The sequence below is a fragment of the Cupressus sempervirens genome, chromosome 3 (assembly GCF_028749045.1).
Source record: "Cupressus sempervirens isolate cs-2001-9-10 chromosome 3, ASM2874904v1, whole genome shotgun sequence".
NCBI lineage: Eukaryota > Viridiplantae > Streptophyta > Pinopsida > Cupressales > Cupressaceae > Cupressus > Cupressus sempervirens.
This window is the reverse complement of record NC_143120.1, coordinates 228,097,647-228,110,128: the sequence shown is the minus strand read 5'-3', so window position 1 is coordinate 228,110,128 and position 12,482 is coordinate 228,097,647. Positions and strand designations below refer to the sequence as shown.

The window sequence follows — 12,482 nt, the reverse complement described above, 5'->3', positions numbered from 1 at the left end:
TAGATTCTTTCAGCATCAGGTGGAATCAAAGTATAGTTATTCTTGAGTGTGTAGACCGAGCACTGAAGTTGAGGCATTTTGCACTAGGGCTTGGGTGAAGGCTGGAAGAGAAGGTTGATCTTGTGGATTTATTGCTTTGGGTTTGCAAAGGATCTTAGAATATACCTCCAAGAAGATTGGACCCTAGGGAGATTGATGATCTTAGTGATGTTGTGTAGAAAAGGATCTTAGAGAAGATTAAAGCAAAATTTAGATCTGAGATGGTGTTGATGAAGAACGACATGAATACTAAAATTGTGAGTGATTTTGGTGGTGTACCAAGGCATGTGGGTACTAAAGATGGTTATGTGGAAGTTTCTGAAGACTTTGAATTTGTTGGATCGAGTGGTGAGGACATAACTAATCATGTGGAGAGACCTATGGGAAATAAGGATGGTGAGTTTGCTAGACCTAGATCTTAGTTGAAGTTGAAGCATAAGATGGAGGTTTCTAATTTTGCCAATAATTTGAATCTTGAAGGCCTAATTTATTGGATTGGTGAATTGGAAAACTACTTTGAGTTAGAGGATATTGAGGATCCACTCAGAGTAAGGTTGGCACAGACTAAGCTGAAAGGACTGTTGGATACAATTTTCTAATTGTGTGTTGTCTTTGATGTCACACAAATTTCATATCAGTGGTCAGTTAATGCTTACTGAGCTCATCGGGTTAGCAAGATAGTTTTCCTTGTCTACCGAGCATTCCTGAAGTTTACTCTATGAAGATAGTCTCTACTGAGCTCACTTGGGTGTCAAAGGAAATTATGGCAGAAAATAGTGTTAATTAAGTTCACATGGTTAACAAAGGAAAGTTGGATAGAGTTAGTGCTAACTGAGTTCACTTAGTTACCAAAGGATTTTTTCAAGTTTTCAGTGTTAACTGAGCTTCTATTGGTTAACATAGGAAATCGTCTCAAAACTAGTTTCTATCGAGCAAGGTTGGCTAATGAATGATTTTGTTATTTTGACATATGAAGCTTAACTATTTTAAGTATTGGTTCTAGTTGACTATGGTAATGATTATTGGTGATTGTAATTTGGATTTGGGCTAACATGACAATCTAGAAGGTATAAATAAAAGGTCAAGTTGAGATTTTCAAGTGTGTGTGCAAGTGTGTTGATTGAATTGAAAAAGGAAAGAGAGGGAGTGAACTTGAAGGATAAGCAAGTATCCTTGTGGAATAGAAAAGTAATATTCGATCAAGAAGGATCAAAGTGTAAGAAGAACAGAGATATGGATTCAGCAATTCAGTTGCATCACAATCAGGTCATTTCATTGTTACTTTTTTGATCATTGTAGTAGTGATCTAAAATCTCTTAATAGAGTTGGTTTAACAGCCAGTTGTAAATCCTCTAACAAGGTGGAAATTCCATTGAATTGTTTTAAGACCTCTTGCAAGGCCACTCCTAATAGGGTGATTAAATCCTCTAACAAGGTGACACCTAGTAGTGTGTTTTGTAACCCTTAACTGGGCTGGCTCCTAACAGGGCTCACTTCAGAAGAGTGAAAAATAGTAACTAGTTACATTGGTGTTTTTTCCCAAATTGGGTTTCCACATCAAATCTTGGTGTCTCATGTGTTCATGTTATTTCTCTTATGCTTGCAAATTAATTACTGTTAATGTTTTAAGATCTGCTAAAAGTAAATCAAGCTCTGAATTTATCGAGTTACAACATTTTTTGTGTGTTTACCGAGTAATAGCAGCAATCAATTTTCTCAGTCTAAATTTTATTGTTGACATCTAAGGGATCTAGGATTTATTTTAGTGGTAATTGATTCAGCCCCCCTCTTAGTTACTCCTATATTTCCAACAATTGGTATCAGAGCATTTGGTTCTTGCAGGAAAGGTTTCAAGGACCTAAGCTAAAGATCAGGATGCCTTACAAAAGAGAGATTCCAAAGCTAAACATAGACAACTTTTCAGCATGGCAGGGACCCATGAGACTTCATCTAGCCACCATTAGTGATTTAGGATGCAAATACCTTGATTAAGAATACAAAACTCCTACTGGTACATTATCTATTGGAGATCTTATTGAGAAAAAGAACCATAACATCATGATCATTGATATTGCATCTTCTCTCATCTTTGATGAATTTGATGAGACCAAAGACTGTAAAACTGCTTTTGATATGTGGAACAAGCTAAAGGACATCTATGGTGGTGATGAAAATCTAAGGAGAACCAAAGCATAAAGCCTTAGAGGACAGTTTGATTAGATGAGAATGAGAGAAGATGAAAATGTTGCCAAATATGTGGAAAGAATCAAAGCTAGTTTCACTACAATCAGAGCTTCTGGATAAGAAATCAAGGAAGAAACTTTTATAAGTAAAGTTCTCAGAACATTGCTTCTTATCTATGTAGTTGGAGTATCTGCTATTCAAGAAAAGAGGTGTGATCCAAATCACAAGTTAAGTTTGGATGCCTTAGTAGGAAGATTGACAACTTTTGAGCTAGACAACTTTAACAATTATTTTCCAACTTCCAAAAATGTTGAGTCTACATTTGAAGCTAAACTTTCACTCAAAGAGAAAAGCAAGAAGATATAGTACATTCAGTCAAAAAGTGAAGAGGAAACAAAGGAAATTTTAGATAGTGATCTTGAAGTTGTTGAAGCTTTACTTGCAAAGAAATATTCTAGAAGTAGAGGAAAGTACAAAGGTAAAGTTCCTTTAATCTTCTTTTCATGTGAAGAAATTGGTCATATTTCTGCTAGATGCCCAAATAGAGAAAGAAAGGATGAGAAGAAGAGCCACAAGTAAAAAGGGAAGAAGGAATCCAAAAGTCTCAAATCCTTCAAAGACAAAGGTAAGAAGACTTGTTTTATGGCTAATGATTCTGATAACAGTGAAGATGAGATAGTATACATTGCTGTAAAAGATGAATCTGATGAAGAAGAAGATAAGATGGCACTTATTTCTCATGTTAGTAAAAATGACAAATGGGTCATAAATAGTGGATGTTCACATCATATGACTGGAGACAAAACACACTTTGAACACTATGATGGAGGCAGTATAAGGTTTGGAAACAATGAACCATGTTGCATAAAAGGGAAAGGTTGAATCTCATTAACCAATGAACTTGTATTTGACAATGCCTATTGGGTTGAAGGACTGAAACATAACCTACTAAGTGTAGCATAGCTATTCAAAATTGGATTTAAGGTAGAATTCATGCATGGCAAGGAAAGATTTCTGGATGACAAAGGGAATCTGATTGGATCAGACAAACAAACAAGATGTAACCTATTTTATCTTGATCTTGTTGATTGCTCATGTTTTATTGCTCAAATGGAAGAAAGTTGGTTATGGCACATAATACTATGTTGTGTAAACTTTGATAATATGGTCAAGATAAGAAAATTCAGAAAAGTAAGAGGTATCCCTAGTTTGAAGAAACTGGATGTTAGATTATGCAAAAATTGTCAGATTGGCAAAATGGGAAAGACTAGTTTTAAGAGCAAAAACTATCAATTTGAAGATGTCTTGGAAATTGTGCATACTAACCTATGTGGACCATTGGAATAGAAAGTTATAGTGGAGAAAAATTCTTTATTCTTTTTGTTGATGACTATTCCAGAATGATGACTATTATGTACCTTAGAGAAAAGTCAAACGCATTTGAGAAATTCAAATGCTATCTAACAAGAGTAGAAAAAGAAACTGGAAAATGATTGAAATGCTTAAGATCAGACAGAGGTGGTGAATTCATCTCCAATGAATTCAATAATTTTTGCATTGAAAGAGGAATCAAAAGGCAAGTATCAACCCCTAGTACTCCTGAGCAGAATGGAATAGCTAAAAGAAGAAATAGATCCATCATGGACTGTGCAAGGACTCTAATGATTGAAAAGAATGTTGTTATCAAATACTAGAAGGAAGCCATCAGCACTGTAGTTCATACTTTGAACCAATTTTAGTTGAAGAAAGACTCACATAAAAATCCCTATGAATTATGGCATGGCTACAAAACCAATGTAAATTACTTGAAAGTATTTGGCAGTAAATGTTATATCTTGAAAGAGTCTAGAAAAGGAAAGTTTGATGTCAAAGGTGATGAAGGTATATTATTAGGATATTCTTGCAAAAGTAAGAGATATAAATGTTTGAATTTGTCTACTCATAAAATCATAGAAAGTGCACATGTGAGAATTGATGAGTTTGTAGAAAAGATTGAAGAAGAAAGAAAAATGGAACCAAAAGATTACAAAAGATTTGTTTACTTTGAACCTGATACATTGCCAAGCACCTCTAACAATGAGGAGACTTCACCTGTTGAGTCTTCCTTAGCTATCGAGTTGCAAGAAGTTCAAACCAAGTCAGAGGGACTCGAGTCACATTCTGAAGCTATTGAGCCAATGCCTACCAAGTCTGAATGACCCAAGCCTGAAGTTGAGATTCAAAATGAAGATAGTGCAATTCATTCAAAAGGAAAAGAACTTGCATTGGCCAAGTATGTTAGAGGGCATCATGCAGCTAATCGAATTATTGGAGATAAATCAGAAGGTACTATGACAAGAAGCAAATTGAAAGGTACATGTTTACTTGCTGATTTTGAACCTAGAAGTGTTAAGGATGCTATAGAAAATCAAAGTTGGATTGAAGCAATGAACAAAGAAATAGAACAGATAGAAAGGAACAAAACTTGGACTATTGTTCCTAGGCCTAAAGATAAAAATGTGATTGGAACAAAATGGGTATTCAGAAATAAGCTGAATGAAGATGGACAAGTATCAAGAAATAAAGCCAGATTAGTATGTAAAGGTTATTCTCAAGAAGAGGAAATTGATTATGGTGAGACTTTTGCTCATATTGCAAGACTAGAAGGTTTTAGGACCCTACTTGCATATGCTACTCACAAAGGATTCAAAGTATATCAAATAGATGTTTAATCTATATTTCTGAATGGAATTCTTGATGAAGAAGTCTACATTGAATAACCAAAAGGTTTTGTTGATCCTGAAAAAAGGGACATGGTCTGCAAATTACACAGAGCATTGTATGGTCTGAAACAAGCTACTAAAGCATGGTATGAAAGGTTACATAACTACCTCATATAGATTGGTTTTTAGAGAACTAATGATAACAATAGTTTGTATATCAAGGAAGGACTAGATAACAAGATTGTATTAGCAGAGATATTTGTGGATGATACTCTATTTGCAAGAAATGATGATCTATGCAAAGCATTTTCAGAATAAATGAACAAAGAGTTTGAAATGTCCATGTTTGGTGAGATAAAATTCTTTGTTGGATTGTAGATACAACATAATAAGAATGCACCCAATCCAAGTATGTAAAAGAGATACTCAAGAAGTTTGGTATGGAAGATTCTAAACCAGTTGTCACCCCCATGTGTACTGGACTCAAGCTTACCAAAGATGATGATTCCAAAGAAGTAGATCAAACCTTATATAGATCAATGATTGAAAAATTACAGTGTGTAGTTCACACAAGGCTTGATATAGCCTTAGCAATTGAGATAGTGGCAAGATTCTTAGCTAAACCTAGAGAAAATTATATGATGGCAATCAAAAGAATTTTGAGATATTTGAAAGGTACTGAGGACTATGGCTTATGGTACAAACTTGGAGGAAACCTAGACCTAAAGGTATTCACTAATGCTAATTGGGTAGGAAATCTTGATGACAGAAAAAGTACAGATGGTGGAGCTTTCTTTCTTGGTAAAAGATTGGTATCTTGGACAAGAAAGAAGCAAAACTACACATCCCAATCCATAGTAGAAGCAGATTATGTAGCAACACCAGTGAATTGTTCTAAAATTGTTTGGTTCAAACAATTTCTTAAAGGAATGAAGGTTGAAATCAAAGAACTAGTAGTCATGTATTATGATAACACTAGCACAATTAACATATCAAAGAACCCAATGATGTACTCTAAAACAAAGCACATTGCTATAAAATATCACTTTGTCAGAGAACTGGTGTAGGACAAAGAAGTTAGATTGGAATATGTCCATACAAAAGAATAGATTGTAGACATATTTACCAAGCCATTACCTAAGGATGCATTCCTATATCTAAGAGATAAGTTAGGGGTCATTCTCCTATTTGAAGCTCACTAAATGAAGTTTTAGTGATGCATCAACAAGAACCAAATTGAAGATCAATCAGTTGATGCAGCATAGTCAAGAGAATATTGCATATGAATTAGTACTCAAGGTACATTGATACAAATTTGGTATGTGTTGTCTTTGGCATGTGTTTTCAAAGAGGGAGAAGATTACTGTCATATCTTTTTGAAATTTGTTTTTGCCATTTCAAGAGGGAGAAGTCATATAATTCCTTCACAGAGGGAGATTATTGCATAAAAGAAAGATTTCTTGTATAAAATCAAAGAGGAAGAAAAATTTATTCAAAAGAATGTTGTTCTCAAATTTCATTGTGCTATGACATGTTGTGTTGCCATCAATGCCAAAGAGGGAGATTTTTGGATACAATTGTCTAATTGTGTGTTGTCTTTGATGTCACACAAATGTCATATTAGTTGTCAGGTAATCATTACTGAACTCACTTGGTTAGCAAGATAGTTTTCCTCGTCTACTGAGCATTCCTAAAGTTTACTCTGCAAAGACAATGTCTACCGAGCTCACTCTAGTGTTGAAGGAAATTATGGCAGAAAACAATGTTAACTGAGTTCACATAGTTAACAAAGGAAAGTTGGATAGAGTTAGTGCTAACCGAGTTCACTTAGTTACCAAGGGATTTTTTCAATTTTGCAGTGTTAACCAAGCTTCTATTGGTTAACACAGAAAATCATCTCAGAACTAGTTTCTACCGAGCAGCATTGGCTAATGAAGGATTTCTTTATTTTGGCATATGAAGCTTAACTATTTCAAGTATTGGTTCTAGCCAACTATGGTAATGATTATTGGTGATTTGAATTTGAATTTGGGCTAACGTGAAAATCTAGAAGGTATAAATAAATGGTCAAGTTGAGATTTTCAAGTGTGTGTGCAAGTGTGTTAATTGAATTGAAAAAGGAAAGAGAGGGAGAAAACTTGAAGGATAAGAAAGTATCCTTGTGGAGCAGAAAAGTAATATTCAGTTAGGAAGGATTAAAGTATAAGCAGAACATAGATCTAGATTTGGCAATTTAGTTGCATCACGATCATGTCATTTCATTGTTACTTTCTAACCATTGTAGCAGTAATCTAAAATCTCTTAATAGAGTTGGTTTAATAACCAGTTGTAAATCCTCTAACAAGGTGGAAATTCTATTGAATTGTTTTAAGACCTCTTGCAAATCCACTCCTAATAAAGTGATTAAATCCTCTAACAAGGTCACACCTAATAATGTGTTTGTAACCTTTAACCAGGTTGGCTCCTAACAGGGCTCACTTTAGAAGAGTGAAAAATAGTAACTTGTTACATTGGTGGTGTTGCCACGTTAAATCTTGGTGTCTTATGCATTCATGTTATTTCTCTTATGCTTGCAAATTATTTATTGTTAATTTTTTAAGATCTACTAAAAGTAAATCACACTTTGCATTTACCAAGTTACAACATTTTCTGTGTGTTTACCAAGTAACAACAGCAATCAGTTTTCTCAGTCTAAATTTTATTATTGACATCTAAGGGATTTGGGATTTATTTTAGTGGTAACTAATTCACCCCCCTCTCATTTACTCCTATATTTCCAACAAGGACATGCTGCTCTTGGTGGAAAGAACTGCAAAGAGATAGAGAGAGGGAAGGTGAAATGAAGATGACTAGATGGAGGTTGATGGTAACTAAGTTGAAAGATAAGTTCATTCCTACTAATTATGAACTTGAGTTGTTCAAAAGGTTGCAACATTTAAAATAGAAAGATATGTGACCTATGAAAGATTATACTATGGAGTTCTACAAGTTGACTATTTGGTTTGGACATAGAAAATGTCAAAGGAGAGGGTAGCTTAGTACATTAATGGTTTGAGATTTAATATCCAAGACATGATGTTGGCATGTTGAAGATTGATTCAATTGAGGATGCTTATCAGTATGCCCTAAAGGTAGAAGATAAATTGAAGAGGAAAAGTCAAGGTAATTCTAGAGGGAAGGAGAAGCACCTAATAGCTTGGAAAAAGCTAAATCGAGTGTTGAAGTTGAACCAAAACCTGTTGATAAGAAGAGAAGGATAGGTAGAAGTGAGTTTAAGGGTACTTGCTACAAATGTGGAGAAGTAGGACATAGATTTTATGAATGTCCTAAGGTTGGTGACATAAGAGCTACTATTGTGAATAAGGTTGAAGACCATGACAGTAAACCTGAGCAAGGAGAGAATTTATTATTTTGATGAGTACTGATTGGTCAGAGGACAGTGCAATCTTTTTAGAGGACTAGTTTGTTTAGGACTTGTTGTAAGTTTGGTGGTAAAGTATGTAAGGTGATTGTGGATGGTGATAGTATAGATAACCTTGTTGGTGAGAAGATGGTTCAAAAACATGGTTTGAAAAGAATGAGACATCCTTGTCCTTATAGGATTGGTTATTTGCAAGGTAAGCATGCTTTGGAAGTGAGGGAGTAGTGCCTTGTTGATTTTCAAGTCAGGTAATATAGGGATCAATTGTTGTGTGATATTGTCACGGACATGAATAGTTTCCATTTATTTCTTGGTAGACCTTGGCAGTATGATTGTAGGAATGTGTATGATTGTGTTAAGAATGTATTTACAATTGTGAAAGGTGACAGGAAGCATTCCCTGATTCCTTTGCAGAATGAAGAGCTCAGTAGAAGGAACCTGAGTATTGGCAGTTGAGTTGAGATGAAGGATTCTGAGAGGGTTAGAAATCAGTGTGGAATGTAGATGCATAGAACATAGAGGATGGATGTGAAGAAGTGGAAGAAGATCAAGGGAAAGAGTGTAGAAGTTGAGGTCTTGGAGGATATGTAGTGTATGATTTCAAACTTCATAGATATATTATTCTACATTCATAAATAACTACTGCTTTGACTTAGGCAAGAGCCTACAACACAATGTTAACTTGTGAGCCTCTCATGTGGGAGGTCTTGGGTTCAAATTCACTATCTAGGCTTCAGCCGTTTATCGATCCAAAAAAGAAAAGAAAAAGAAACTACTACTTTGACTTAAAATAAATTAATACTTCTACTGTGGTTCTAGTTATTTAAAAACCCTAATAGTTCTACTAAAGTTGCAAGTAATTTTTTTTAAAATAAAAAAATCATACTTCCACTAATGTTGCAAGTAGTCTTTGAAAAAACCATTTGAATGTTTCAATTTGTAAACAAAACCTGTGCTCCAATCGAGTGTAGTTTCTATTTGACAATTTTATTATTATTTACAAAAATAATATTTGAATAGATTAGAAATGGTCGTTTCTTGACTAGCACTCCACGTCATGTTTCTCCTATAGACTAAGAACAAAAATTTTGATTTTAATTTTGGGGGTGATTATTAACATTTCCTCCATTCGATTTAACAGAAAGCTAAATAGTAAAATTCGTTTTGAAAATCATGAGAGTTTTGGATTTCAAAAGAGTATGATCAAATTCTTTCTTTCTTTTATGTTTATAATAATGTATTAAAAAATTCAATGAAATTTTATGTTTATAAATTACATTTGTTGATAAATATTTTCATATATAAAGATTTTTAAGAGATCATTTCTTATTAAGTATCTAAATGGTGATAACATATAAGAAATAAAGATTTTAGAAAACTTCAACTAAAACATATTTAATCATAACATTTCTTCCAAAATCAAACCAAATTAGTTTACTATAATCTTTAATGAAAATAAAATATAGGAAAACCCAAGCCTAATAAGCTTTGAAACTACAATGATGAGAAGAGAGAAGAAATCTTGGCACCCAACTTCAATAGGCTTTGCATAGAAGAGAAAGAGGTAGAATCCTGAAAAAGTTGTTGTAGCCCTACCCCAATCCATAGACTAAATTTGCAAGCTTGTTAATAAATGTTGGAGGATACATCTTTACCAATTTTATAAAAACATGACAGGTAAGCAAACTGTCATACCCAGCTTGATGGGAAGTCCCCACTCTATCCACCTTGAGCAACTCAACAACTTTGCTAAGCCCTCCATACAAGCCATCATAGTACTTAATCAAATGCTTCACATCATAAACATCAGGGAAGTAGAATCTCACAAGCCCAAAATAGTGGTCTATTGTGGGGAGTAATGGCCACCAATGAACAAGCTTGATCAAATACTCGAAATCATAACATCCATGAAATGAGATCTAGTGAACTTTAGGATTGCAAAAAATACCAAAAGACCAAAGAAGCTTTGCAAATCTTGTGGCATCAATACCCATCTCATTGTTCTTCTTGAAATCAATTCCACTTCCTTTGAGAAGCTCAATGGCCGCAAGGGCATGAAGGTTGTGGTCTGGATCAAATTCCTTGAAGTTGAACTACCACGCATAGTGCTTCCCCGTGCCACAATCTGCCAGATTTCCATTCTCGTCTACAAAGGCGAGGTTGAGTTGGATGAGAGAAAGAACATTTATATCTCCCATCATACCCATGTAATCGTACTCTCTCCTGCTGCCGAAATTTCCAAACACCTTCACGACGCCTATTCCAAGAAACTCTGTATCCATTGCTACATATGAAAATTCTTTTGCAATTGCCCTTATTAAATTCCATTTCTTTCTCCACATTGTGATCCCACACTTCCTTTATGAAAACATTCCCTTTTGGCGTCATTGCCATCTTCACAATCTTCTTTAAATTTTTGTTATTCCTGAATATCCCAAATAAATCTCCCACTGTTGGCGAATAGTTGGATACGTTGTTGAATGTGAAATATATATGTAAATTCTCTCCTATTTTTTAATGTCTTCTATTTTAGGAACTCAACTTTTCTATTTTTTTTGCAAAAAGAGGGGTAAAAATTTATTAAGACATAAAGGAATACAACAAGGAGAGCTCAACAAGGAGCTCGATCCTGAGCAACAAGATCATCAAATTCTTGCACCATCTCAAAGGACAGTTGCCCCCTATCCCTAATATTCCAACTCGGATCATGACTAGAAGCCCATTTGGCTAAACAATCAGCAGTTCTATTCCATTCACGAGGAATATACATGAACCTAATGAACTAAAAAGAGGAAGAGAAGAAAAGAATCTGCTTAACAACAGTGGCCAGCTGCCAACTAACATCCTCAAGCTCTTGCGAAGAAAGCATGTTCACCACCACTTGAGAATCAGACTCACAAATAATCTTACTCCATCCCCGCAAGCAACACTGTTCCACAACATATAAAATAGCCTGAGCTTCCATGAGATTGTTAGTATAATCACCCTGATGAACTGAGAAGAAAAATTTAACATCCCTAGAACTACAACAAGCCACTCTGCCAATACCAGCCGGACCAGGATTCCCATGGGAAGAACCATCAGTGTTAATTTTTAGAACTCCACAGGGAGGAGGAGTCCAGTGCCCATCCCGGTTAACCCAACCCTTCCTCTGATGGTGAAGCTGCCTGGACATAGAAGGAAACCTATGAGCTGCAGCCCCATCCTGCAGATGAAAATTGAGGCGATTATAGATAGCAAGATCAACCGGATCCATACCCCCATCAAGCTCACACTTCACAAGAATAGTTTCCTGAAGAGAATGTGATATTTTCCACCAAAGATGCAAAACACCAAGCCAAAAATCTTGGAATATGCGACGATTCCTCTCCAACCAGATATGCCAAAGCATGAAAGATGGGCCAGCAATCCAAGCAGCATGGAGAGAAGAAGACTTGGAGGGAGCACTACCCAAGCGGGCCTAGAACTCAGGCAAAGAGGAAGCATGTCGACAAGAGCAACCCCAAGCGCTCCACCAAAGGTGCCATATCTGAGTAGAATAGGAGCAATAGAAGAACAGATGGGAGACAGACTCCTTGCCATTACCACACAAAACACAATAAGAGGGGCCCTGAAATCCACAATTACAAAGATTATCCCAAGTAAGACAATGGTTGTGAGCCACTAGCCACATGAAAAAATTGCACTTGGACCAAGAAACTTTATTCCAAACTTGCTTCCACCAAGGGACCTCAGCATCCCCAAATAATTGTCTAGTTATCTCCTGATACCCAGCAGAGACATGATATTTACCAGACAAGGTACCGCCCCAAGCCAAAACATCTGGACCAAGCAAAGAAGAACACTCTCTAGAGGCCAAAATTTGAGAAAGCTCCTGAAGATCCATGTCTGTACCTCCAGGAGGCCAATTAGAGGAATGCTTCCATCTGTAATCAACAACAGGTCCCAATTGATAAGGAGTCTTGTAATGAGCCACTTTGTCCTATCCAGCGGCAAGAAAAGAGTCACAAAGAGGCTGAAGATGAGGGTATATGGATAAAATGGAAGGGAATCCATCCCAAGCATTAGACCAGAACAAATCCTGAGAACCTCCTTTACATATCCAGAACAGACCCCTCTTCACCAACATCGCACCT

The 12,482-nt window shown here is 35.7% G+C and overlaps 1 pseudogene; it reads right to left on the bottom strand.

Moving 5' to 3' along the window:
* Positions 1-9,938: 9,938 nt before the first annotated feature.
* On the bottom strand, positions 9,939-10,740 carry LOC149565668 (putative CCR4-associated factor 1 homolog 6 pseudogene; annotated as a pseudogene).
* Positions 10,741-12,482: the final 1,742 nt, after the last annotated feature.